This window comes from Cheilinus undulatus, linkage group 17 (genome assembly GCF_018320785.1).
Source record: "Cheilinus undulatus linkage group 17, ASM1832078v1, whole genome shotgun sequence".
Lineage (NCBI taxonomy): Eukaryota > Metazoa > Chordata > Actinopteri > Labriformes > Labridae > Cheilinus > Cheilinus undulatus.
The window spans coordinates 34,930,712-34,956,769 of record NC_054881.1 but is presented as its reverse complement, the minus strand read 5'-3'; the positions used below and the strand labels follow the sequence as shown (position 1 = coordinate 34,956,769).

At 38.9% G+C, this 26,058-nt stretch overlaps 1 protein-coding gene and 1 long non-coding RNA gene across 3 annotated transcripts in view; both read right to left on the bottom strand.

The window, feature by feature from the left end:
* gdnfa (glial cell derived neurotrophic factor a) overlaps positions 1-6,384 on the bottom strand; it is a 35,206-nt gene extending 28,822 nt beyond the window's left edge. Inside the window, exon 1 of one of the 2 annotated variants that reach the window (XM_041810631.1) lies at positions 6,305-6,384. The gene's annotated coding sequence lies outside the window, so the exon portion shown is untranslated. The remainder of the gene's footprint in view (positions 1-6,304) is intronic. The other variant, XM_041810629.1, reaches the window with a different exon arrangement.
* Positions 6,385-19,270: 12,886 nt separating this feature from the next.
* The window catches only part of LOC121524974, a 31,635-nt gene continuing 24,847 nt past the window's right edge, over positions 19,271-26,058 (bottom strand). The window contains exon 4 of the long non-coding RNA XR_005993182.1: positions 19,271-19,338. This is a non-coding gene — a long non-coding RNA (uncharacterized LOC121524974). The remainder of the gene's footprint in view (positions 19,339-26,058) is intronic.

The window sequence follows — 26,058 nt, the reverse complement described above, 5'->3', positions numbered from 1 at the left end:
GGCAGTCTGGCGCATGCTCACCCTGGGAAAACAGTTTGCTGAGAGAAAGTTAAAATGCAGAGAGCAAACAGAAACGGTCCGTTTCAGGTCCTAACCCCTGAGAAACACGGCACTGGACAGCTGTGTGTTACCCTTGATGTATTTATGTCAACCGCTTACATAAATACGCCGTGACACACATACACACTCACACACGTGGGCCGGCGTGTAAATGTGCACGCTCACACAGAGTGGTGACACACACAAACACACACAGTGACACACACATATCACACTCCTTGTCAGTAATACCCAGAGGATATAATGTCTCTCTCAGCAGACCGGACAGTTGATCAGAGCAACATGAACACAGTTACTTTGATGTAAATCACATCGTGCAGTCACCTTGGAAATGGCTTCAGTTGTAAATATGTGAGAGGAATCATTTACAGGTGCATCTAAAAAATAGAATATCATGTAAAGCAAACTTTTTTAAATTCTTGATGATTACGGCTTACAGCTCATAAAAATCTAAAATCCACTATCTAATAATATTCGAATATAATAAGAAAGCCCAATTTGCAAAGGTTTCCTGAGCCTCCATTCTCTCGCTATGGATCTGTACACACAACTGCAATCATGGAGAAGACTGCTGACTTGATATATGTCCAGAAGACAATCACTGAGACCCTCCACAAGGAGGGTACGCCACATGAGGTCATTGCTGAAAGGGCAGACTGTTCTTAGAGCCTGTATCAAAGCTTATTCATTGAAGATAACTGGAAGGGAAAGTGTGGTAAGAAGAGGTGCACAACCAACAGGGATGATCTCAGCCTTCAGAGGACTGTCAAAAAAAGCAAATTCAAGAACTCAGGGGGAGGTTCACAAGGAGTGGACTGAGGCTGGAGTCAGTGGATCAAGAGTCACCACACAAGTTTTGTGTTCCTAGTGTTGAGCCACTCCTGAACCACAGACAATGTTATCAGCTTCTCACATGGGCTGAGGAGAAAAAGAATTGGCTTGTAGCTCAGTTGTCCAAAGTCCTGTTTTTGGATGAAACCAAATTTTGAATTTCATTTGGAAATTAAGATCCCAGAGTCTAGAGGAAGACCAGAGAGTCACAGAATCCAAGGTGCTAAAAGTCCAGCGCTTTCAGTTTCCACAGTCAGTGATGGTTTTGGGTGCCATGTCATCTGCTGCTGTTGGTCTAATGTACTTTATCAAGTCCAGAGTCAACACTGTCAGCTGTCTACAAGGAGATTTTAGAGCACTTCATGCTCCCATATACTGAGAAGCTTTATGGAGATACTAATTCACTTTTCCTGCAGGTCTTGGCATCTGCTAGCAGTGAAACCAAAACTACCAGAAACTGGTTTACTGATTGTGGTGTTTCTGTGTTTGATTGGCCAGCCAACTAGCCTGACCTGAACCCCGTAGAGAATTTCTGAGGAAATGTCAAGAGGAAGATGAGAGACACCACAATCAACAATACAGACGAGCTGAAGGGTGCTATCGGAGCAACCTGGGCTTCATAACACCTTAGCAGTGCCATGGACTGATGGCTCCATGCCATGTTGCATAGATGCAGTAATTTATGTAAAAAAGAGCTTCACTGAGTGCATAAATGAGCATAATTTCCAGAAGGTCAACATCTCTGTATTATTAATCTTGGACTTATGTTTTGTGATATTCTAATACTTTGTGATTTTTGTGAGCTGTAAGCCATAATCATGAAGATTGAAACCAAAAAAAGTCTTGAAATACTTTTCATGATATTCTCTTATTTTTAGATGCACCTGTATATTTGTCTCTGGTCTTCGGTTTTAATGTTGTGAATGGAGACATTTATCAGACCTATTCCTATCAGTCAAAGTTATCTATTACAATAAATCCATATTTTTTCAATGCATATTCCAAATTTTCATATTGTGATAATGTATACTTACAAAAAGTCCCTCAGACATCCCAACACTAGGAGCCAACTCCACACAAAGCACATCTCCATGTGCAGAACATGACTCTCACACTGCTAGGGTTAGAAGTTCACGTTTTAAAAGGGGCCACCCATGTTTTAGATGTATAAACTCCTCGTCCTGCCAGCCAGTCTAAATCCATTAAGGACAGATGTGGATGAAAGGATAGCGAACGTTCTCCAGCCCTGAGAAATATGACTCATGATTATGCTAAACAGGATGTGGCGCTTCCTTGCGTTTCATATGTCACGACAATCGCTTTACCACTTTGACACCTTACAGACTCCAGTACAAGCAGCATTAGGGTGTATTGTTTTCCAGTCATACCACAGGGACAAACACTGCTTAGTTAGTTCATGTAATGAAAAGAGAGGTGAGTCGACCTTGAACTTTGTTTCATGAATGGTACATAAACAGGAGGCTTAGAATAACATACAGAATGGAGCTTACAAAGAGACAATTGGACATAATGCCATGATAATCTAATCAGAGAGTATAGGAAAATTGAGTTGCAGTGTTAGTTTACATCCAAGGTCAAACAAATTAGTAATAGCTACCGGTTGTGAGTATGGATCCTTGAAGACTGGATTAACTCAGCTTTGGTGGATTTTAAAATGAGTGTAAACAAACTACATGACTCCAACATAACCAGATTTTAATACCAAGAGTGGGTGATATATACTATTTATCTCCTTCAGGATACATTATAGACCTACATGAAGGTATGCTGTAAGTTCTAGGAATTATTGACAACACTTCAGAGAGTGAACTGCTGATAAAAAGGACATGCTTACAGGGAAAAGGATGCTGGGATAATCATATATGTTATCATCATTATCTAAGTAAGGAGGTCAGGTTTATTCGGTTATCACTGAGGTGTTTAGGAATCATTCGCGCACAACTGGACTGTGACTCATTCAGGGTGGAGAGATTATTTCAAGTTCTTTTTGTTTTGAGTCTAAAGTATCTGCAGACATGTACGCCTCGGTTCACAGGTCAAGGTTTAGGTGTCAGCTGGTGAATTGCTCTTGGCAAACATTTGCCAATACAAACTTGTACACTCTAAATAAGAAAAGGACAAGTTCATAAGACACATTTAGTGAGAAGTGTCCCAACTCACCCTTGAAATCCTGCATTTATTCACCCCCTTTCCTGCTATCTTCTTCACACATCTAATCTAAGGAAAGTGATGATGATGAATCAGCTCTCCTGGAAGACAACTTATGAACTTTATTATGACTGTAAGGAGATAATCTGTCCTGATATCACGCCTCGCTCCCATTCCAAGATGCTTTAACAGTTAAAGCCTGTGTCTGAAAACACTACAGCTGTCTTCTTTTTGACCTGTGGTAGGCGATTTCGCTGCAGGTTAGGGATGCTGACTCGGTTCATGTTACTTACAATTGGCATGTGCGAGTTTGTGAGTAGAATCACCAGCAACACTGTTGACGCCACGAAGCAGCTGGATGTGACAAATTGATGAATGTTAAGCTGTAAGGATAGCCAGACTGATGCATATAAACATGCTTTTAGATATTAAAGGGGATGATATCTTGAAGAATGTATAGCAGCTCATCGTAATACAATACAGTAAATGTCAAAGGTTGTATATTCCTAAATATTAGGTTTCTCTGTGGCAAGTTGTGCTTCACACCATCTGAGGTGAATTATAGGCCATAAAAAATGTCTTATAGATAAAATTTGGTACCATCTTTCTGAGTGTATAGAAGGAAATGTTGCCAAAATGTGTGATAATTCCATACTCTGTGACACCATGTGTTTTATAAAGAAACCAATCCCTTTTTTAAATGACTGATACAATTAAAAAGTATGAAAGCTTTGATTCTTCTAAAACATCTCTTTTGTTTGCATGCAATTTTTGATGAAAACCCCTAAATTAACCAATATCAGATGTCTAAAAACTTCCATGTTGCTGTTCTATACACAACAGGTACCCATAATGTTTAATTTTCTCCTGTATCACAAACATAAAATTAAATATGAACAAATTATTAAGCTTCTTTTTGGCATGCTTAATTTTGCTTCTATAGAGTGATAATAGGCCATGATAAATTGCTTTGAGATAAAAGTGTACATAAGGAAAAAGAACAAATTGTCAAAATGTTATTTAAAAACTTTCTGATACCAAGTGTTAAAAAAATGATAGAATCTCTGTAATCTACAGATCTTCAGTCATTTTTATGCTAAACACTGCCAGGAGAGCAGTCTCTAAACTGTACACAAACATCAGCAACATTTTGACAGCATGCAGGGGTTTGCATTGATTTTTTTTTAATCAAGAACTAGAAATTACCCAGTGCTGAGAACCAAAGACTTCTCTTTCTGTTGACATGTTATTATTGGAAAAGAGGACTTGTAATGTTTGATTTGTATTTTTTCATATCTAATTTTTAAATGCTGGTATTGTTGAAACTCTGTAAGGGTAATATTACAAAAATATTTAAATACTGTTTGGCACTTTCAGTTTTGTAGAGACTTTTTGTAGTGAGTAATAAGCCATGATATAAACTACTTTTAGATAAAAAGTTAAGGTCATCTTGAGTGTTTACAAGAAAAGGTTTTAAGGTTGTCAAAACGTTTGATATGCAAGTACAAGTCCTTTCAGTAATCTAGACTGAATCTTCATTCTAAAAGCTGCCATGAGTGACAGAGAAATACAGCATTGTCTTAACTGCACAATTACTTTGATTAAAAAAATTGTACTGAAATACAGTGTCTATAAAAAGTATTCACTCCCTTGTTTTGATGTTTTACCCTTTTATTGATTTTGTAAATCAGTCATGGTCAATATAATTTGGCTTTTAGACCAAAAAAAAAAAAAATCCAAAAAGGGCTGTTCACACCAGATCCCTTTGCAACCTGACAGAGCTTGAGAGTTTTGCAAAGAAGAATGGAGTAAAATTACTGTGTCCAGATGTGCAAGCCTGATTGAGACCTATTCACACAGACTCAGTGCTGTGATTGCAGCCAAAGGTGAATCTACTAAATACTAACTTAAAGGGGGGTGGATATTTATGCAGCTACTTATTATACACAATGTATTTTATTTAGTTGGCATAACTTAGTATCAATCTATTTTCACTTTGATATTAAAGTTTTTAGTACATTTTTTCTGTCAAAAGAGCCAAATTATATATTGCACATGATTGATTTACAAAATCAATCAAATAGTAAAAAAATCAAAGGGGTATATACCTTTTATAGGCTTTCTATTTTCAATTTAGTTCTTGAAATTTATCTTGAATGCCTTAATCTTTTGGTGTTCATAACAAGAAATTACTCATTATTTTGTGTAGAACTATTATTTTGTTGTTGTGGTATCCACAAGAATATTTTACGATTTTTCCAGTACTATATCCAACAAAGGTTTTGATATTATAACAACTCTAAAGAAGTATATTACAAAATATATACCATGTAGATATGTTGTGTGAAATCATGGTTTCTGTGAGGGAAGGTTAGCTTTGAACATCTTTTGAAGAGAATTATGGAGAATACTCAGTTAAAGTTTGAACATTCTTCATAAAAACAAAAGTTTAAAGTCGTCAAAATGGTTGATATTTTGATAATCCTTAATTCTATTGAGATATTGTGGTGAAAAACACAATATCTGTCTTTTTAATGATCATCGCACAGGAAAGTATTGAAGCTTCATAAAGTTTCGGATCATCAGTTACATTTTTTTAACTAAGCCATTTAAAGTTTTGTGCAAGAGATCCCGACTGATAAATGGTAATTAAAAACAAAAAAACAATGTTATATAGTATAGAAACAGGTTTCCTATCGGTTGATTTTTTTTGGGGTCAAATCTAAGTCTTACTTCTAGTTTTGTGACAACTCTGAAAAGGTTTTTTACAAAAATATTAAGTTTCTGCTTGGCAAGTTCATTTTCTCACCTTTTGTTGCGAATAACAGGTCAGCCAGAGGGTCAATTATCGACTCTTAGTGAGGATCAACACACTCATGCATTCCTTTACAGCTGTTTTTCTGCTCTTTTTTAAAAATACTGTTTTTACCAGAGGGACAAGGGTGCAGAGGGCAGAGGACTATCATGTTTCCAATACATTTCATCTGAGAACAGAAGAACCTCCGTACCTGTCACAAGTCTAAAACACAGAGGTGTCAAAAAGTGAAACGTGATCGGCATGTCAGACAAAGGGGGGAAACTGCTGTGGGGGGATCAGTTCAGAGAGAGGGAGAGCGGCGTCCCTGCGGCAGATGGGAGCTTTATGGTTATGGCCGCAGGGATATCGAGAGCCAGAGAAGGGAGACCACAAAAAAGGCGGCTGGACTGTGACACATGTCCCACTGTGGAGGGGGATTTCACTCACCTGGCTCTTTGGTGTGTCATCATGTTACCAGCGCTGTCATGAGCCTCCACCCTGTCGGCCTGCGCTGCATTGTTCTGCGCTGCATGTGGACAAGGGAATAAAAGAGAATAGATAATGAAAAAGAGAGTGGGAGTGAGCCACATTTGAGCCTATTGTTGCTGCTGTATCATTTTTTTAACACCACTAAAGTGAGGGATAAAGCTGATCAAAGGGTAGGATATGATTGCTCTGGTGGGTGCTGCAGATCTTTGGTAAGTAATCAGTGACAGTGAGTAAGTTCTGGGGTCTGATGTGTCATGGGGGAGGAGAAAAATGATGTAGAACAAGAATGAAAGCATCACCACTGATATCACTGAAAAGAGGCACCTGAAGAAGCCGTACTGAAAGCCACACCTGCACTTTTTCTATATCATCCAATGTTTGTCGCCATCTGTGTCATTCAAAGCTACACACGAAATCTCAAACATTTCATGGCTTTAATGGAGACTTTTGTTGTGCTTCCTTCCGCACACCGCCGGAGAAAGAGGGAGAGTTTGTGTGAGGATCTAAAGGGGAAGAGAGTGCCTTAGTCATAACACACCCCAGATGTGCTTAAGCCCAGAATAAGCAATAGATAAAGCCAGTTTTACTGTGCTGAGTCTTATTTACACTGGTGCGACGACAAGCCTTCACTTGCACTACGCGGAAAATGTGCATCCCCAGAATTAAACCGATCAAACAGAATGAGGTGAAACAAAAGACAGCTGAATAGATGCGCTGAATTCAAACAACTGGATTCATAATAAAGTGAATTTACACAGAGATGCATGTGCTTCAAGTTTAAAGTGACCCCATTTGGACTGAGGTCCTCATAATATAAACAAACTCAGGGATATAAAAGTAACACTTAGAAACATGAGCCACCCGCAGCTCAGGAATGACTTACACAGTCCCAAAGACCTCCACGTCAAATACCTTTGTAATGGAGCTGTTTTTCTAAAGGAGACTGTGCACATGCAACACACACATGCATGCATTTGTGCGTGTATAGTAAAATGGACCTTGAGGTTTCTTTACAGGGAGGCAGAGTGAGAGAGCTGTATGCCAGCCTGCTTGAGGTGCTGCGGGATCAAGAACAGTCCACCCCCAGGTGGTAAAGCTGAGCTTTCAGGGATCAGGGGTCACAGACGTCTGAGTGGTCACACACGTGTCAGAACATTATTTACAACTACAGAGGCCCACCTCAGACCACCTACAACTGTTCTTTACTACAGTATTGTACATCTACAAGAGGAGCTGAGCTGCAGCGTCCACTAGGTGGTAGTAAAGCTTTAAAAAAAAAGCTTTTCTCTAACATGAATGAGTCTTATCATCCATTTAGAGATAGTGTTCCAGTAATTTGTTTGACCTCTGAGACTGTGCAGTTCAATTGGTGTTAATGTTAAAGCTAGTAAGGTTGTCAACATTTTTAAATGCTATTAAATCATTAAAATAACAGAATGGTATCTCTGTTGTTTTAATGATCCCAAGCAAAACATATTACTCAGCTTCAGTCATATTTTGAACTTAAAGCTCCAAGCAGCGAAAGAAAAAAACACTTTTTATATCCTATGATAATAAGTCACCTACGTTCTAGTGTATTCTAGAAAGTCTGCCTGCTAATTTTGGTAATCAAAATGAGAATTTATCCAAAATGGGGGCCCAGGACTTGTGTTTTTATGTTGTATCAAATCAGGCTATTACATTGTTTTGTTTTTTTCTAAAATAATTAGTGCTGTGAACAATTTTGTAGGGATGAAAGATATTACCTGCATGATATTGATATTTACAGCCGTACACATTGTTAGTTTGAATCATATATTGGCTTTAAAAATCAGCAAAATCTACAAATATACCAGGTTTCGAGGTTGCTAAGGGCACTGCTTCTCAACCTTGGGGTTGGGACCCCCTTTGGGGTCGTGAGACACTTAGAGGGGGGTCTCCAGGTGCCTTAAATAATGAAGAATATTTTTACTTGATTTTTTTTTCCCCAACCAAATTTTGTTACTAATATTTGAAACTTTTTAAAATCAATTTCTGTATAATGTGGACCCATTAATGCCTCCCTTTTATCCATTTTGTCACATTTTAACTAATTTTCATCACTTTTTCCAACCAATTATTCTCAACTTTAACACATTTTTGCCACTCTAAACCCATGTTTGTCCATTTTAAACCCTTTCAAAAGCTCTGTCTGTTGTTGCCACTAAAATAAAGCGTTACCAGAAATTTCAAGGGCACCTCCTTTTGTTTTTGCCACTTGCCTCTGTTGACCCATTATATTAACCCTAACTTAACCCATTTCTGCACATTCATGCTTATCTTTTTTCAAATGGCCATATACTTTGGCACAAATGACTAACAAAAATATATTTGTTGCTTTGATAAGAGTGTTATATTCAGGTTAAATATAAAATATGGTTATCACAGCTTCACAATGGACCACGATTTTGCTGACCTCCATGGCCCCCAGTCTGCCTGGGTCCCAGAAAGCTCCTCCATTTATCCCCCCTTACGGGCGGCCTTGTCGGCACATGACAGGGCTGTTCAACCACCTTCAGGTACAGAGGGAGTCCCCGGTTTCTGGCACTTTTATTTTGGAGGTGAACAGGTTGAGAACCACTGGCTTAGGGCACCACACTCATGGTATACAATATGTAAGGGTCTGGGCACCTTTACAAGAGATAAGATCCTTTCATTCATGTTATTCCTGCTAAATGTGCATATGAGGTGAGGGAGCCCTCTCACAGTATCAGTGAACTTACAGTGAAAACATTCATTACTTCAACATCTGAACAGAGAACTGTCTACAAGAGAAGACATATTATCTGAATATGGCCCAAACAAACGTGTAACTACTTTATGACTGTTTTCCAGTACCTACAGGTCTATTGATAGCATGACTGCAAGATGTGCAAAGGGTGCTAGACTGCTGACTACACATGATCCAAAGTTTATGATATGTAAGGGTGTGCGCAGCTTTACATGACATAAGATAAATTCATTTATTTTATTTGCACAAAATGTGCATTTGAGTTGAGGAAGCTATCTTACAGTATCTGAGTTACAGGGATACAGTGATTACTAATTACTATGGTAAAAGGTTACTTGGTGCACAAACACATATGTCAGGCAGCATTTCACTACAGTACTTTACATCAGTTAGTATGATCTATTAGTGCACATGTGCATATGAGTCAAGGCTTTTCACCACAGTGATTTCAGTTACAGTTAGTGCATTACTTTGTGCAAATGTGCATGTGAGATGACTGAGATGTATTCCTGAGCTTACAGAAGTCAGTGGCCATAGTGTCCTGGGGCCAGAGCAGGCTTGCACTAAAAGTCAACTTTGTGGCCAAGTATGCTTGCGCAACAACGCTTTGACTGTGGTTAGCTTTCCTCTCCGTGTACAGGAATGTCAAATTACATACACAAATACATATATTAGCTAAGTATCACAATAACGATTTAAATGTGTACAAGCCTTTGTTTGTATCATTTCTAGTATTAATAATGAGCAACAACTTTGATTTTTATGCATTATTCTTTCAAACTTTAAATGCAAAAGACAAAAATACTAAAACAATAGTAATTCAACTGTCTAATCAAAGAGTGTATTTTTTTTTTTTTTTTTTATTTGAATGTTTTTATTGAAATTGGGGACGATTTGTTTAGTATTTTTTAGGGACAAACCGGAGCTCCCGGAGAAAACCCGTGTTGACTCAGTGGATCATGAGACATCCTAACAGACAAAAAGCTACTACTCTCTGTCTATCAGGACTCATATGACCCACTGTGCTGCAGGCCAGTTATGACCTGTTTGAGTCCAGAGGTGGGACAGGACTGAGTGAGGTGGCGTTCTTCTGGTTCTGCTGCCTCTTCTGCTGTTTGTAGAGGCGGCGCCACGATGGAGTCAGGGCCTTTTTGAACTTCCTCCACCAAGAGACATTTTCCTCCACCTGTCCTTGGAACTCCTCCTGTTGAGTGATGCAGCTTTCTGTGGTCTCAAGGAGCTGGACTGGATCGCTCTCCAGCTGCTGGGGGTCTAACAGGTCTGTCGTGGAGGTCTCCTCACTCACATTCAGGCATCTATCCTCTGCTTCTGACGACTGAAGCCTTTCACTCTGTAGTTCTTCCAGAGTGTCAGCCCTCAGTGTTTCAGCTTGGATACGCTGTTCCTGAAATGTGATCACCTCTCTTGCATCCCCTATCGCCTGTTGCAGGGCCTGGACGGTGGCATCCTGGGTCAGCAGCTTGTGCTCCAGGATACGGCTGCGGCTGATCTGTGCCTGCAGCTGGTTTGCCAAGTCCTCCTTCTCCAGAGTGGTGGTGATGTCTTTCCTGGAGGCTTCATTCTGAAGGGCCCTTATCTGTCGTTTAAGGGAGTCCACCTCAGTCGTCAGCCTCTGTCTGACCTCCTCACCCTCTCTCTCCAGGGCGCTGGACCTGGACATTTCAGCCTGCAGGCGACCATTCTGTGCAGCAACCATGTCAAGGAGCTCTTCTATTTCTCTGCCGTTTATGGCTTCTGCTCTTGAGGGTTTTAGAGCTTTTTGGACCTCAGGAGTTTTCTTCTTTTGGCTCCTCAGCTGCTTCTGGAGATTTTCTATCTCCTTCTCCATCTTCTTAATGGCCTCTTCTTGTGATGTAGATTTAGTGATCCGCTCCTTTAGCTGTTCTCTCAAAGCTACAATCTCCCTGGTGAGGTTGACATCCTTTCTGGAGGTGATCTCCTGCCTCATCCTGGAGTCAAGCTCCCTATGGAGCTTATTATTTCTAATATGCAGATCATCAATTGTTTTTTTGTATGCCTTGTTTTGTTGCTCTGCCTCCATCCTCTTCGCCCTCTCCTCTTCCAGCTGGAGCGACAAATCTCTCAATTGACTTTGGAGATCTGCTCCCTCCTGCATCAAAGGAGAGGGATTTTGGCCCTGGTATGGAGGATTCGGTCTGTAGAACACCGGTATAGGTGGTCCATGGTTTGGAATTTCAGGCAGGGCTTGAGGCTGTCCGTATGGCTGTCCAGGGAACAGCTGATCGTAATAAAGGAATGGCGGTTGGCACTGTCCCTGGTACCTTAAGAAGAGGCCCCCGTTTGGATACTGGTCCTGGCTGGAACATCCATCCTCACGTTCTAAAAGAACATCAGACTCTGCCACTGCTGGGATCTCCTCATGCTGGATCTCCCCAGTTTTGCTGGCCTCTAGCCTGGAGTCCATCTCTTCACTTGTCATGTTGCTACTATTTCCAAGGCTCATGGTAACAGTCTCGGTGTTGTCAGAATTCTTGAACATTTCTCCTTTCTTTGAGAAAATATCTGCAAATCCAATGAAGAAATTTCTGACTGCTCACTCACGTCAACTGTCTAGAAGTTTGATTGAAGTCTAGCTTTGAGGCTGCCTTATATACCCTCTATAGAGTGACATCATAACGGAATTGTCCTTTAATGATGTCGTAGTGTTCTAGAATGCCTCTTGTTTAGCTTTGTTTACCAACATTCCATGAATTGTCCAATCAGAAGCCTTCAATTCTAATGTAAAACATGGCCGCCCTAGACACAGCACCATAGACATTATATACGTAGACGCCTCATTGACTGTGTTTGAAAACATGATTATTGTGAAATTCAAGCAAATAGTGTTGTCTTCAGTTGTAGCTCAGCAACTGAACAACTGAGGATAATTTTGTCCACATGTGTAACTACCTGATAAGCAAAAAATATTCATTATAATTATTAAATAATATCACGGTAAATGGAGCTTTTCTAGTTACAAGGAAGTGCTGGAGGATTAAGACATTATTAATGGTAAATACTTCCTACAGCCTGATTTATGCTTCTGCGTTGCACTCCATCGATGTCATGCTATCGTTGCCAATTCGAAGTTCTGCGTGGAGGGAATGCGTGGCCCTGCAACTCACCGCCATGCTGCTAGGAGGGTGTGGCTGTATGTGTGTGTGGTTTCAGAGGGGTCACGTCCGAATCCTTGTTTATCTGCCGGTCACAGTAAACAATGGCGACCGAGGTGGAGCAGGTGTGTTTGGAGTTGGAGCTCATCGACCAACAAATTCTTCTGTTGCAAATGTTGAAGCGCAGGCGACAGGGAAGACGTTTGCGGAGGTGGTCTGTAAGACCACTAAACGAGTCGAGGCTGAGAAAGGGTGAATTTACCACACTGGTTCGCCCACTGAGAGAAATGAAGTTTTGAGTCTTCCAATCACAGCCCTTGCAGTCCGCGTTGCCACGATGCGTAGTTAGGATTTTTTATAGGTGTGTGTCAGACTACAGCGTAGGGGTCCACATTGACGCAGCGGGCTACGTGTAGCTATGTTGTCGATGCCACGCAGAAGCACAAATCAGGCTTTAGTATTACTACATTTCTGAGTCACTTTCTGGTAAAATGCCAACTTAATACAAAGTCACATTCTTTTAGATTACTTGATATTTACCACTTAAAGGGATACTTCAATATTTTAGCAAACTCCCCCATTGCCATAATCCGTATAGTCTTAGTAATAGGTTCACTACCTTTAGCTGTCGGTGCAAGCTATTTTTAGATCGGCGGGTCTGAGATACAAGCTGCTCTGCCAACGCTATCGAGTCTTATGGTATTCCTGCTTTCCCTCATCAAACTCATCAAATACACAATCCAACAACTCCAAAACGCTCTCATGGACAAGTTGTGACCTGCACATTCACCACACTATGAAATAATGACGTATAATTATGTAACATTACGACACATGAAGCAAATACTCGGAACTACTTTCTTCAGTAAACCACTGGGCGGAGTGACACAGTGTGCGCCTCAGGCAGTGTCGTAGTTACTTGGTAGTTCTGGCTTTGCATCTGCCTTTAAAACAACTCTGTCTCGTAATGTTCCATGATTGTTTTCATAGATTATTTCATAGTCCTACCAAATGTCCTCAAGATAACACAAACTGATTTGCAAGATGTCACATGGGACTCTGCCAATCAACACTTAAGCCTAATGCCATTGACACAGTCAGCATATTGAATCTCTTCTGTTTTCCTGCTGCTACTGTGGAGCTCATGCTGATAGAGTTTGGGCTAAAATGTTTATTTTCAGTCTTTTTTGTTAATCATGATAAATGCATATCAGTTCCAAATATTATTGGAACTGATATGCACCGGTTATTGGTCTAGGGAATTGTGTATTGGTACCGGCTCTGCAAACCCATATCAGTGGGTCCCCTGGTAAAAGTAGTGTGCTTTGGCACCATTTCTTTCCCCCCCTCTCATTTCTCCTCTTTTCAACTCAGTCATTACTACCTACCCTATGACAACATTGTTGTTAATAAACATTTCCTGTGGAATTGGTATGATGGTATGTGCCACTTTTTAATAAAACATATGTTTAATAATTGAAACAGATTATGGTATATCTTACTCTGCTGCCACATCTGCCTATCATCTCCAATCAGAGAGCAATACACTATTTCATTAAAAAAAACCTGAGCTGACATATTTTAGGAGCAGTGGGATGCTGGTCGGTTTGAAATGTCATTTTCTATTTTACGTATGATATCTAACGTCAGAGCAGCATGGTTTAATATCAGACAACTTTAAACTAAACTAGCTCAATTTAAAAAAAAAAAATTACAGATAGAGCTAATTTATGGTGACCAAAGAGGAAGTTCTTCTACGTGTGATAAAATTTTCTGTCCATTTCCTACAGGACACAACAGGGAAAAAAGCACTATGCAGGGTGCACGCAGTGCATGTTTGACACATTGATATGTTTTGTTTCCCTGCACAAAAGTAGTCCAAAAACTTTAATCCTGCAGTCAGACAGAGCTGGAGCAAGGTAGGAGGATGTTTCTCTAGAATGTGTTCTGTTTCATTTGATTATTCTTTTGAAAGGGAGAGAGCTAGCGCACATGAATGAGGGAAGGATTGTCATTACATCTGGATGTATCTGCATCTTGCACATATGTAGTCTTATGCATTTAATAGGCAGTAAATGTTGCAGTTTCAAAGGGTTGTAAAAAGTTCCAATGCCATTCAGAAGTACGTTATTTCAGATTATTCCATTACTATTATAATTTATTCTACATGTAATGAAATCCTTCTCATAGTAGCAGTTTATATGCGATTAATTATGATGAATTAATTACAAGGCCTGTAATTAATTCCATTAACATTTATAATGGACTGAAAGCACTAATCACAATATTTAGGTTTAAAATTCTGCTATCTTGACAAACATGCAGGCTCCACTGCTTTCATTCTCTGTTGAAATGAATCCGTTTAATAGAGTTCAGATAGCGCTTCAACAGCATAAGATGTCGAGCATGTGTGTGCATAACTATGCCCTTAAACTGAGGCTGCTCCATAACCTTTGGGCTCTGGTTCAAGGTCAGGCAGTTTTACTAACACTATTGGAATGTGAATAACTCATCTTGAGGAGTGATGCACGCTTACTAAATTTATTTTTCAAATATCTAAAATAGAAAAACAAAACTCTATACGCAATAAGAGAGCATCGTCTCACATTGCTGTGCCATGAATATCCTTTGATCGCTGATCTGTATCCAGATTTCTACACTCATCCAAGCTCTCTGATCCTTAGTTTGGTGAAAAGTTGTGCCGTGATTTACTGTCAGTGCAGGAAACTGATACAGACACCATAATGACATATATCTCTAATTATATGAACGGCCTTAAAACAAATATGATCTATGTTTGTTTAGAGGAATTTAAATATTCTAATGTAAAGTTATTTGATCTAAATCAGTGGATAAGACATAATTAAACTTTCTAAATGTATGGTGCTAACCACAGCATTATTAAAAAAAAAAAAACTATAGAGTAATATCCTCAAGAAAATGTCGATAAAAATCTTTTTGAGGATAGATTTGTGTCCAGTTAGAAGGACCATAAACAATTAACTATGTCGCCCTCTAGTGGGCAGAAGAAAACATTACAGAATGAATGATGAATGATGATATACCGATATGATGATCACTAGAGTACAGCTTGTTTTACAGTGGGGCTGCATGGTAGTGCAGTGGTTAGCACTGTTACTTCATAGTAAGATGGTACAAATCCCTCTCAGACAGGGCCTTTCTGTGTGGAATTAGAATTTTCTCCTCATGCATTCATGGGTTTCCTCCGATTATCTGGCTTCTTTCAACAGTCCAAAGACATGCCAATCATGTTACAGCGTTTTTCAAAATCATTCTTTCCCAACCTGGGTCCAGATCCTGGAAGATCTCAGGTGAGGCACAAGGCTCTGTATTGCTCTAAAGAATATGATGGCTCTTGATGTGAAACAGTATGTGTAGATCTATCATGACAGGATTTTTAACCTGAAAGACTGACAAAAATTTCTTGTCTGTCATCAGGCAAATCAATCTTGCAAGTTTTAAGCTGAAACACTTCTACCCAGCGTAGGAACAAAAGCACCAATCAATGTGATTTGAGGGGAACAGGGCAGTATACAGGTGTGGTTTAGCTGTACAGCAGGCCGATAAACAATGGCAACCGGTAAAGAAATTAGCTCAGATGCAGTCATGGTGGCAGTTTTATCAGAACTGGGCTACAATTTTTTATTAAAGGAAGAGCAAAGAACCGATAGTAGAGGTTTTTTTTGTTTCTCCTGACCAGCTTAAAACACTACTGCCAGACCAACAACTTTTGGTTAGAATAACAAGAACCTGACCTAAACCAGGTGTTTTTATTGAAGTAAGGCTCTGATGCTGACTTGCTTCAGGGGTTATTTTCAACAAGAAAGTCATGAGAGATAAACTGTATGTTATTCAACATGTGACCACTGGAATTCAGGAGAGGATATAGCAAAACAACAGCAGCAGGGTCAGTGGGTTTTTAGTACAAACAACTCTTCACACAACAATACCAAAGAACTAGAAGGCAGGAAAAGGAAGGGGACATGGAGAAAATGCATCTCTAAGAGGAAGCAGCAAGATGTCAGAGTATTTTGAAAAATATGACAGAAAACTGCATGAACTTCACATGGGAGGAAGAAGCTTTGTGCTTGGGCTCTTAATTTATTACTGGGGCTGATCCTTTTTGTTATCAACAGTTTCAGCACACATTTCCTTACTTTTCCTCTGCTCCCTGGAAAGTCAAAGCATGCTGATTGCATAACCCAAGGAGCATCTTTTAAGCAGAATGTTGTCCGCCAAGTAAAACTGTATATCCATTTTGCAGTAAATTGGTAAAAATGTTTGACGAGAGTGTTACTGACTGAAATAATAACGAAAATATAGCAACTTAAACTTAATGTCAACTAAAACACTTACACCATCCATACATTACTCTAACTGTTGTTGTCTGTCTTGTTTTCCTACTTTTTCCTTTTAACACAACATTTGTACATGTAATTTCAACAATATTAGAAATTTGAGTCCAGCATGATTCCACGGAGGAACTGAATGTACTCCAGACAGGTAGATTGTTTGACTCTCCAAGGAGCTGATCCAGGCACTGATTGCTGGCTTGTATATTGGATTCCATTATATAGAACAGATGTTATCAAATGGTCATTGTCTGTTCTTCTTAATGCATCCAAGAAGTGCAGCATCACATTTACAGGAATTCAGAAACAGAGGGTAAACATAAAGAATGACTGTAATGATTTGAAAATTTACTGAGGAGACATAAATCAACCTTTTGATTTAAGCTTTATTCAACCAGAATGTTCTTTGAGACTTTTCCCAATGAATTATTCACCATTAGATAGCTGCACTGCCTCAAATATGAATTAATCTCGCTTTTATTGTCTTCATCCGGACATCCGGATATGTCACATATCAGCCAGTTAGTGCATTACTGTGTTGCTTAAACACATATGGATGCATGATGGAGTTTCCATAATCTTTATGTTGTTTAATATCACTGAGTTAAGAGCCATAATTCATTAATGTCTCCATAAAGCTCTGTCGCATCCTCTGACACAGTTCACTGTATCACTGAGGTTAGCATTTCAATGATAATCTTTCCCTTCTGTGAATCGCTGTGCCGCTAGCTATAGCTAAATCTGTAGTAATCCATACAGACAGGTCTGCAGTAGCCTTTAATATAAATGAGTCGCTGATCCTTGCTGCCATTAGATAATTCTCTCCTAATGACGGCCCATGCTCAGAGTCTACCTCCAGCCATTCTCTGTGGCTGAGACACTTACATAATGCAGGAAAAATAATCAATACAAGGACATTAACAATGAACAGGAGCATGCTGTGAAGGTGACTGGTTATTCATTAACTGTCTGTCACCTGGTAGGATACTTGATGGGAGTTAATCTCTCTCTGTCTCCTGTGCATTGAGTTAACTACCTGCAGAAAGCCACGTCACTTTAACTGAGGGCAAATCAAAGCAATTTCAAATTTCATAGCCTGTGGCTTCATTTTGGAGTTACACAGAAGAAGAAAATAAAAACACAGCATCAAATTTATGTTTAAAAAAACCTGTGTCAACGTAATCCTGGAGGGTTGCAAAGGTTACCCCATTATTACAAACACACAAAAAACTCCTACAGATCACGAAATACTCTAAATGATACTTGATACTGATGAGACTGGTTTACTGCTTATATCACTGTGAATTTTAAGCACTCTCCACCCCTATTATTTCAGTAACACTGAAAATAAATGAGAATTTTGTTCACAAAACAACTAATTAAATAGCAAATACATTAGTCTCTACCTTGTAAACCTAAGATTGATGATCAGACTCCTCCTGTATATCTATAACGTTGATGTAACTCCCTAAAGTGTGACTTATACTTTCAGATAATCCTAGCTATAGTTTTGTCTAATCTGGATTAGTGCTCACTAATCTGGTCAAGTGCTTCTGCTAAAAAAGGGCAACAAAAGCTTCAGCTTTTGTGAAAAAATGTACAGTTTATTGGTCCATTGTTACAGAAGAGTAAGGGTTGGTTAAATGAATGCTCATCTAATAATGTTTAAAACGGTAAAGTTATTCGTATCTAAAGATATTTTCATAGACAGTGGGTGAGGTCTGAATATTCTAAGGCATACAGCAGCCTTTCCCAGACACTAGTTTGCTGCTGCCCAGTTTGTGACCTAAAAGTCCTCTGGGACCCACCAAAACCCCTAAAGGCTAATTTATGCCCTACGTTTGAAATGCATACGGATACGAACCAGTGTTAATTTTGGCAGCTATTTTTAATTTTAGTCTTTACATGAACTGCATTTTAGTTTTACTCACATTTTAGTCAGTTCTATCCTTTTTGGTTTTAGTCGACGAAAGCTCAAAACAATTTAGTCTAGGATTAGTCCATAAAAAGTCCTCACATTTTAGTCTTTACTTTTAGTCCAAGCATTTATTCTCTTGCTTAAATCTAGTACTAAATCATGGTAGTGTGTCTATGCACTCTGCCAAACCTGGGGTCCCTGCTTCCTACAGCTGAGAGGCAGAATATTATGGATTTCAAATGTCCGATGAAAACTACATTACATTTTAGTCTAGTTTTAGTCATCTTGACAAAAACTGAACTTACTTTTTGTCAGTTTTAGTCATTACAGATCTATTTCTGTTAGTTTTAGTCTAGTTTATGTCATGGAAAAAAAGGCTGTCGACGAACATTTTTAGTTACAGTTTTAGTCGAAAAAATTATTACTAATACGAATTGATCTTCTTGACCGTACTCTGCGTTTATTTTGTCCGTTTTTCGCCCATTCTGTCTAAGCTTACAGATACAGACCAAACGTTGCCCATCAGGGGGCAGTATTGAGTAAGATGGTCAACAGTTCAGCAAAGAGTAGCAAAACACAACAAAGAAGAAACATTTGGGGAAAGAAGGTAGAATATCGCCAAATATTGAATAAGTTGTTCAAAAATATAAACATATCAATGATGTTAGCTCACCTGGACATAAAGACAGCTGGAAGAGCACAGATGAGCAGAGGACACACCGTTCTTTCTTGATTCTATGGGATGGATGAAGCAGTTTCAAAGTAGCTCTGTAATAGACAGCGACGGCTCCAAAGACAGTTAAAAATTCTTCAAGACCCTGTAAAGTGAAATCAAAAATTTGTGTTTTAACACACCAGATATGTTGGAATATGGTTGTTGTAAACATGTGAAAACGCTGAGATCCATCTGTGACTGAATTTTTGATTTAGACTGTATTTTTCACCTCTTTCCTGGCTTAGTTTAATGTGGGCGGGGCCAATATGTGGACTCATGACATCACGAGCCCACAGTGGAGAATGACCCTGCCCCTTTAACACTACAATATAAAATCACAGAGCAGTTCATCTCAGTATTGTCTGTTGTTAGCTGATGCCACCGCCTTCATTGAAAATTGACAGTCAGTTAGATGCTGTGTTTCTGTTCATTGTGAGGTAAGGTTGCCAAATCTATCAGCCACAGTGGCCTATGGATCATTTAAAATATCATAACAGAGATTTGAGCCACTGTATACCTCTGAATGCATGGTTGATCAGCAGGAGATTCAGGCATTTCTGACCCCCTTCAGCCTACCACATTTGTCAGAGGAACAGGTGGATCAGCTAGGTGCACCAATTACTAAAGAGGAGATCATGGAGGTCATTAGAAGTCTCTCGGCTGGTAAAGCCCCAGGTTTAGACGGCTTTACAGCAGAATTCTACACTGAGGCTTTTGATATGGGATGTCTGCCACCCACATTACCTGAGGCCCTTGTCTCCCTTATTTTAAAGAAAGATAAGGCCCCGCTAGATGCAAAAGCTACAGACCTATCAGCTTGATTGGCTGTGATAGCAAAATTCTTTCTAAAATCCAAGCTGTTAGATTCGATAAGGTGATAACCAGTCTGGGCCAAGTGGGCTTCATCCACAACCGCAATGCTGCAGATAGTATTAGATGTTTAACTGACATCATGTGGGCCACTCAAAATTATGCTCCTTGGATTGATGCTTTGCCTGCTGCTGCACTGTCACTAGATGCCGAAAAGGTGTCCAACAGGGTGGAGTGGCGGTCACTGTTTAGTGTTTTAGAGACCTTTGGCTTTAGCCAGAAATTCATTAGCTGGGTCAATCTTTTGTACAACCTAGATCTTCAGTTGCAACAAATGGTCTAATTTCACAATCATTTGAACTCGGCAGAAGCACTAGTCAGGGGTGTCCAATGAGCCCATTGCTATTCGCTCTGGCATTGGAGCCTCTGGCAGCCGCAATTCGCAAAGACCCTGATTTTCCAGGCATTCAAGTAGGCAGTAGTAGCCACAAACTGATGTTTTATGTGGATGATACGTTAGTTTTCATAATAAAGCTCTGGATCGCTCTATACCCTCCCTCTTTAAAACCATAAAAAGGTTATCTAAATTGTCAGGATATAAAGTGAATTGGGACAAATCATAGGCCCTTCCCCTCACTCCCTACTGCCCCATGACCCTATTTCAAACAAGGAAATTTACTTGGCAGGAATTAAATACCTGGGTATCACATTTCCTCCATTGTTATCAGACTTGATATGTGTCAATTTTGAACCCCTTTTAGATAAATTTCAGACAGATATAGACCAATGGTCCCCCCTGTTCCTTTCCCTATGGGGCAAAGCCAATGTAATTAAAATGGACTGTGTACCCAAATTTAACTATCCTCTCCAGGCACTCCCTATTAAGATAACACTGAAATATTTCAAACAATTTGATAGACTGATTAGACTGGATTTACTCAACTCCATGTCATGCTGATGTGCCCATTATTGCCAAGCTTTGATTTTCACCTTTGCAGATTTATTTATTGTTTTGTTCCTTTTTCCCCTTTTGTCTAACCAAGCCTATTTTCTTTCTGCTATTTTCCAGATTGTCATGGATATATTTTCTTTCTTTTATTTTGTATAAAATGTCATTTCTAATTTCTTCTTATGTAATAGCAGCATCTTTGTGTGACTTCCTTACATTTAAGAAAATTATGTCAATTCCTCTTTGAATGATCGTCTTTAGCATTGAGGATGTCTCTAACCGTTCCATGGTCTTGATGCTTTTCTCTGAAGAGAATTACATGAGAGTTCTTGTGCATGATGAGATTCCCTTCAAATGTATTTTCTAAAGACAATTGCCTGTCCTTAAAAGCACCCGTGGGGCAGAATAATTCTCAAGTAAACACCTTTTTAAAATTAAAACTGGTTTTGCAGTGGGGGTTTGTCCTTTTCACACCTCAGAGGGAGTGATGGAGGTGTCAGACCATTTTGACAGTAATTGGACAGTTGATTGTTGCTTTGGAGTTACCTCAGGAAATAAGCAACCAAACAGCGCTCTGATCCACTTGTATAGCCTGAAAAAGATGATGGACATTACTTGAGTCAGGGGTTGGACACTGATCAGTCCCACTTGAGGGGCCAACCGTATTTTGGAGCCACTATAGTGAGATGCACTGTTAGTACTCATAGCCTCGTATTCCTCTGTTTAAGAAGGTAGACCCTTAAACTTTTGCCCTTTAATTGTTTTCCTCTGGGCTACAGAAAGGTCAGACAAAGATGGTGATAGAACACGGTCTCCTACCTAGCACTGCTTTGGGAACACTTTGTCCCACCAGCTTTATAAACATCTATCACATAAGCTGTAATAATATACTCCATAATGGAACGCATTATGCATTATGTATAAAGAAATATAATACAACAGAACAAATACTACTTTAAAAACTGACATTGCTGAATTGCAAGGGCTTTGTTTGAGTTCATACAAAGGCTGGTTTGAACATAAGAGTTCATACACTACTGTCATTTCAGGTGTTGCACCAGTTGAGACGTACTTCAACCTTATGCCTGGGCCCCTTTGAAGGTGGGGTAACTTGTAAGGTGAGGGGGAAAAGGAGGCTTTTACCAGCTGTTTGGTATAAGCAGTTCCCAAGAGATTACCAGTACATACCCTATAACAGTGGTTCTCAACTGGTGGATCGGGACCCAAAAGTGGGTCGTAGAGCAGTTTTGAGTGGGTCACTGGAAAAAAATGGTGACAAAAGTTTAAGAACATGCAACCAAATCATTGTTTTTTTTCTCTTTTTTACTGTGATATTGAGTTTTAAATCAATATTTCAAATCATTTATCTCCTTTTCTTGTAATAAAAGAACAATGTTTACCATGTTGATGAAGTAATTTTTCAAGATTTTTAGAAACTTGGCAAAAATGTACATGTTATCAGTTTTGCCCCATCAGTTGTTCCTGTCATAATTTCTGATCCATCCAAGATCTGAAGTGCAACACTTTGATTTACTAAATGTGCATTGTTGATTTTTGGGGGGGGAATTGGAGTCACAATTTGTCATCAAAAATATTGGCGGGTCCTAAGGCTACACCAGTTGAGAATCATTGCCCTAGAATTAAGAAATTTGAATTTTATGAGTAATATTTCATTTTTTTTTAAATATAAAAGCTTTCTATCTATCTATCTATCTATCTATCTATCTATCTATCTATCTATCTAGATCAACAGAAAGTGGGTTATTTTCTGTTGTGAGCCAATTCAGAGATAATTAGGAAAAAAAAAAAACAAGCTTGCAACATTAGGAAAAGATGCTTTTACCGGTTAGTTTCATGAAGTGAAAACATCCATCTATGTGTGTTATTTTGGTTGCTACGCTCTACAAGTCAAGAGGAGGCTTATGTTCCAGTGGTACTGCAGAGCAATGACTCTACTTCAGTTACAAACTATCTAGTACATCTGTTAAAAATCAGATTCTTCCAAGATTCCTTTATTTTTTTAAGCACTTCCAGTTGACGTATCAACGAAAAAAGTTCTGTATGAGACAGAATAATCTCCAGATACATTTGACAGGGAAGGAAAAATCTAAGTTAGGCATGAAACCAATAATTGGCCTGACTGATTTACTGATGAAAAATATTACAGAAAATTTTTAGCTAAAGAACTACATAGCTGAAGAGCTGCATCATCTCCCCAAAACACACATTAAAATTATTGAAATTATTGACAAAGAAGCAAGTCTAAATAGATTAAATATTGGAAAAACTACAAAAAAAAATCAACAATAAATTAGAATGTTATTGTCTACTGAGAACAAAGTACTCTTAACTGAATATCTTATGCGTGAGAGAAATCCCAAACAAAGGAAACCATCAATTAGACATTGAAACAGGTCGTCGTAATAACTGGAAACCTAGAGGCCAAAGAATTTGTAAACATTGTAAATTTGGAAAAAAACTGAAGATGAAGTCCACTTTCTTCTCATCTGCCCACCGTATGAAGCTGTAAGACATAACTTTTTGAGCCAAGTTACAGCAGCAGAATCACAGGAAGAACTAATGAGACTATGTCTAGCTGAAGAATCTCAACATATACACATTTTCTGTCTGAATCTCACCACATTGGAGATATTAATGAGCTTTTTAATAGTCGATAACTTTTTAAATTATTGTTATCAGCATCATTATTGTGATTATTATTATAATTTGTTTTGAAGTACTCTGCTTTGGCAACAAAGGTCTCAATAATTTATGCCATTAAAGCATATTTTGACCTTTGATGCCGATATTTGGCATTTGACCGATTACTGGTATCGGCTATTTATTTTACCTATAATCGATAAAGTTCATTAATGAAAGGATGCACTACTTTGGTTCCACTGCAAAAAGTTTTAAAATTTTAGCTCATATAGCCAATTTGATATCAATTGCTATACTGAAGGGGATGATAAAAATGCTATCAAACTGGTATTTTGACACATTTCAGGTTAAGTAAATATTGCACTGTCTACGATTCTAAAAATTGCAGCAGGCCATATTGCGATTTAATCTAATCTGCGATTAACTGCCCAGCCCTAGTTAGACTCCAGATTTCCAAACTGGATAGCTCAAGAAATCACTGCCCTCTATTCTGTTACCTATAATGGTTTCCCGACAAACTTCCAGACTTCACAAGAGAAGCACTCTTTAAAACAACAAGACTTCTTTTCAGATCTGTGCAATTACGCCATTAGTATGACATGGTTTCAAAAACTATCTACCAGATATAGACAGACCCATACTAAAATAATTTATAGAAGCCTACAAATCAGGCTACAAATAAAAAAGGTTGCATATCTAGGTTGTATAAAGGCTTTGCAATACAAAAATCTCATTCAACAGAATACTTATTCAATAAAGTGAAGAAGGAGGTCAACTTTTTCATTTTGAGGAAATTATAAGAAGTCCTAAGGTTATTTTGGAAAGGTCGGCATTTTTCTAGGAATGTTTATTTGTTGAGCAGCCTTAAACATTAGTCACGACCACTTTTATTGGGATCAACCCAGAAATAATTATACTGTTACATAAAAACCCCCTATAAATAAATAAGTGCATGAGTAATGGTATAATGTTTGTATATTTATCAATGCACTGTTTATTGTTTGTTTTTATCCCAATTTTTTTGCTCTTCAATCTTGCTGGGAAGAAGAAACCATACAGAACTGTATCCTAGTTCCTACATTCAAATGTAAATTAAAGTACAGGCTGTATATAGTTATTTAGCAAAAAGATGTCAACAAAAAAAGTATAGAAAAAAATTTAATATTGTGATAGCATTTAAAACAGTTAGAACATGTGCAAACATAATTTATTGAGGTCCTTTGTTGTTCTGGAAAAAACATGGCTGTGTATTGAAAAGTTCCCAACCATTCCCTAAATAAAGAATGGTAAAAAACAGAGTTTTGTGTGGATTTTGCACCCTGACTTATGATGGAACTTGCACAAAGGTAGCCCAACAGGCCACTGGACTTCATGAGTCTACCACAACTGAACGAAATAAGCAAAAGCACATTTTTTAGGACTACTTTTCTCTGGTGCATCAAATGGCGTGTACTTTACATGCTTCCTGTGGAAATATTTCAGATTTACGACTCAGATGAAGTATACTGAAACACTCAAAGCTCTCTTTGTTTAACCTACATACTGAAAACAGTTCAGCATTGTACCCATGGTACTAAATGCCCTCCCGGTGAATCAGCTGGTCATCACAATCCTGTTTGACCTAAAAAGGGATCAAGCAAAACCCCAAAAAGACCTAAAAAAACTGTAGGAAAATAACCAATATGTGCCTCCCTGTGTTCCTATGTCAGAACTCATTGTAGTGAAGCTAACTGGTTGGAAACTAGTGCATGTTGATAGGTCTGTTTCCCTTCAAGTGCAATGACCCAGAAGTGTAAAGGCTTATCCTCCTCTTGCTAGATAGCATGCAGACTGAATCTTTGCAGAAAAAGGCAGTTTCATAAGTTGCCGTGTCTTCTGACCTGTTTTGAACCCGCCCGAAAACCGACGTCCAGGTGTTATGACGGTCGAACAAAATAGGACAGATTTCACTGTTCAAAAGATAAATATTAGGGGCAAGAGGAGGCGCTGCAGCTGTCTGCTCAGTTGTGCATGAGATGATAAACACTGAGAAGCTTTTATCTGAGTGGTTTTTCTCGGGATTCTGCTCACACAAGGCTGAGCAGTGAGCAGGTCTGATACCGTGTAAAAGGTTTGGTGTCTTTTGAAAAACCGCAGGAATTCTTAAAGCCTCCAGTGGGAAACAGCGGCGGTGAACTGTATGGGCTATGCCGTTTTCCTGCATCCCATCTCATCTGTTGCTGTGGCTGGTGCTCCCGTACAATTGTGCCAGCAGCAATTGGTACCACAGCAAACAGAGAGAAATCAATGCAGCTGAAAAGTACTTTGCACATCACACTATTAGCCTTGATTCATTATTTAATGAAATATGTATGTGCTTTTTCCAAACTGAAAAAGTATTTCAAGAGTCTGACAATCCCAGCT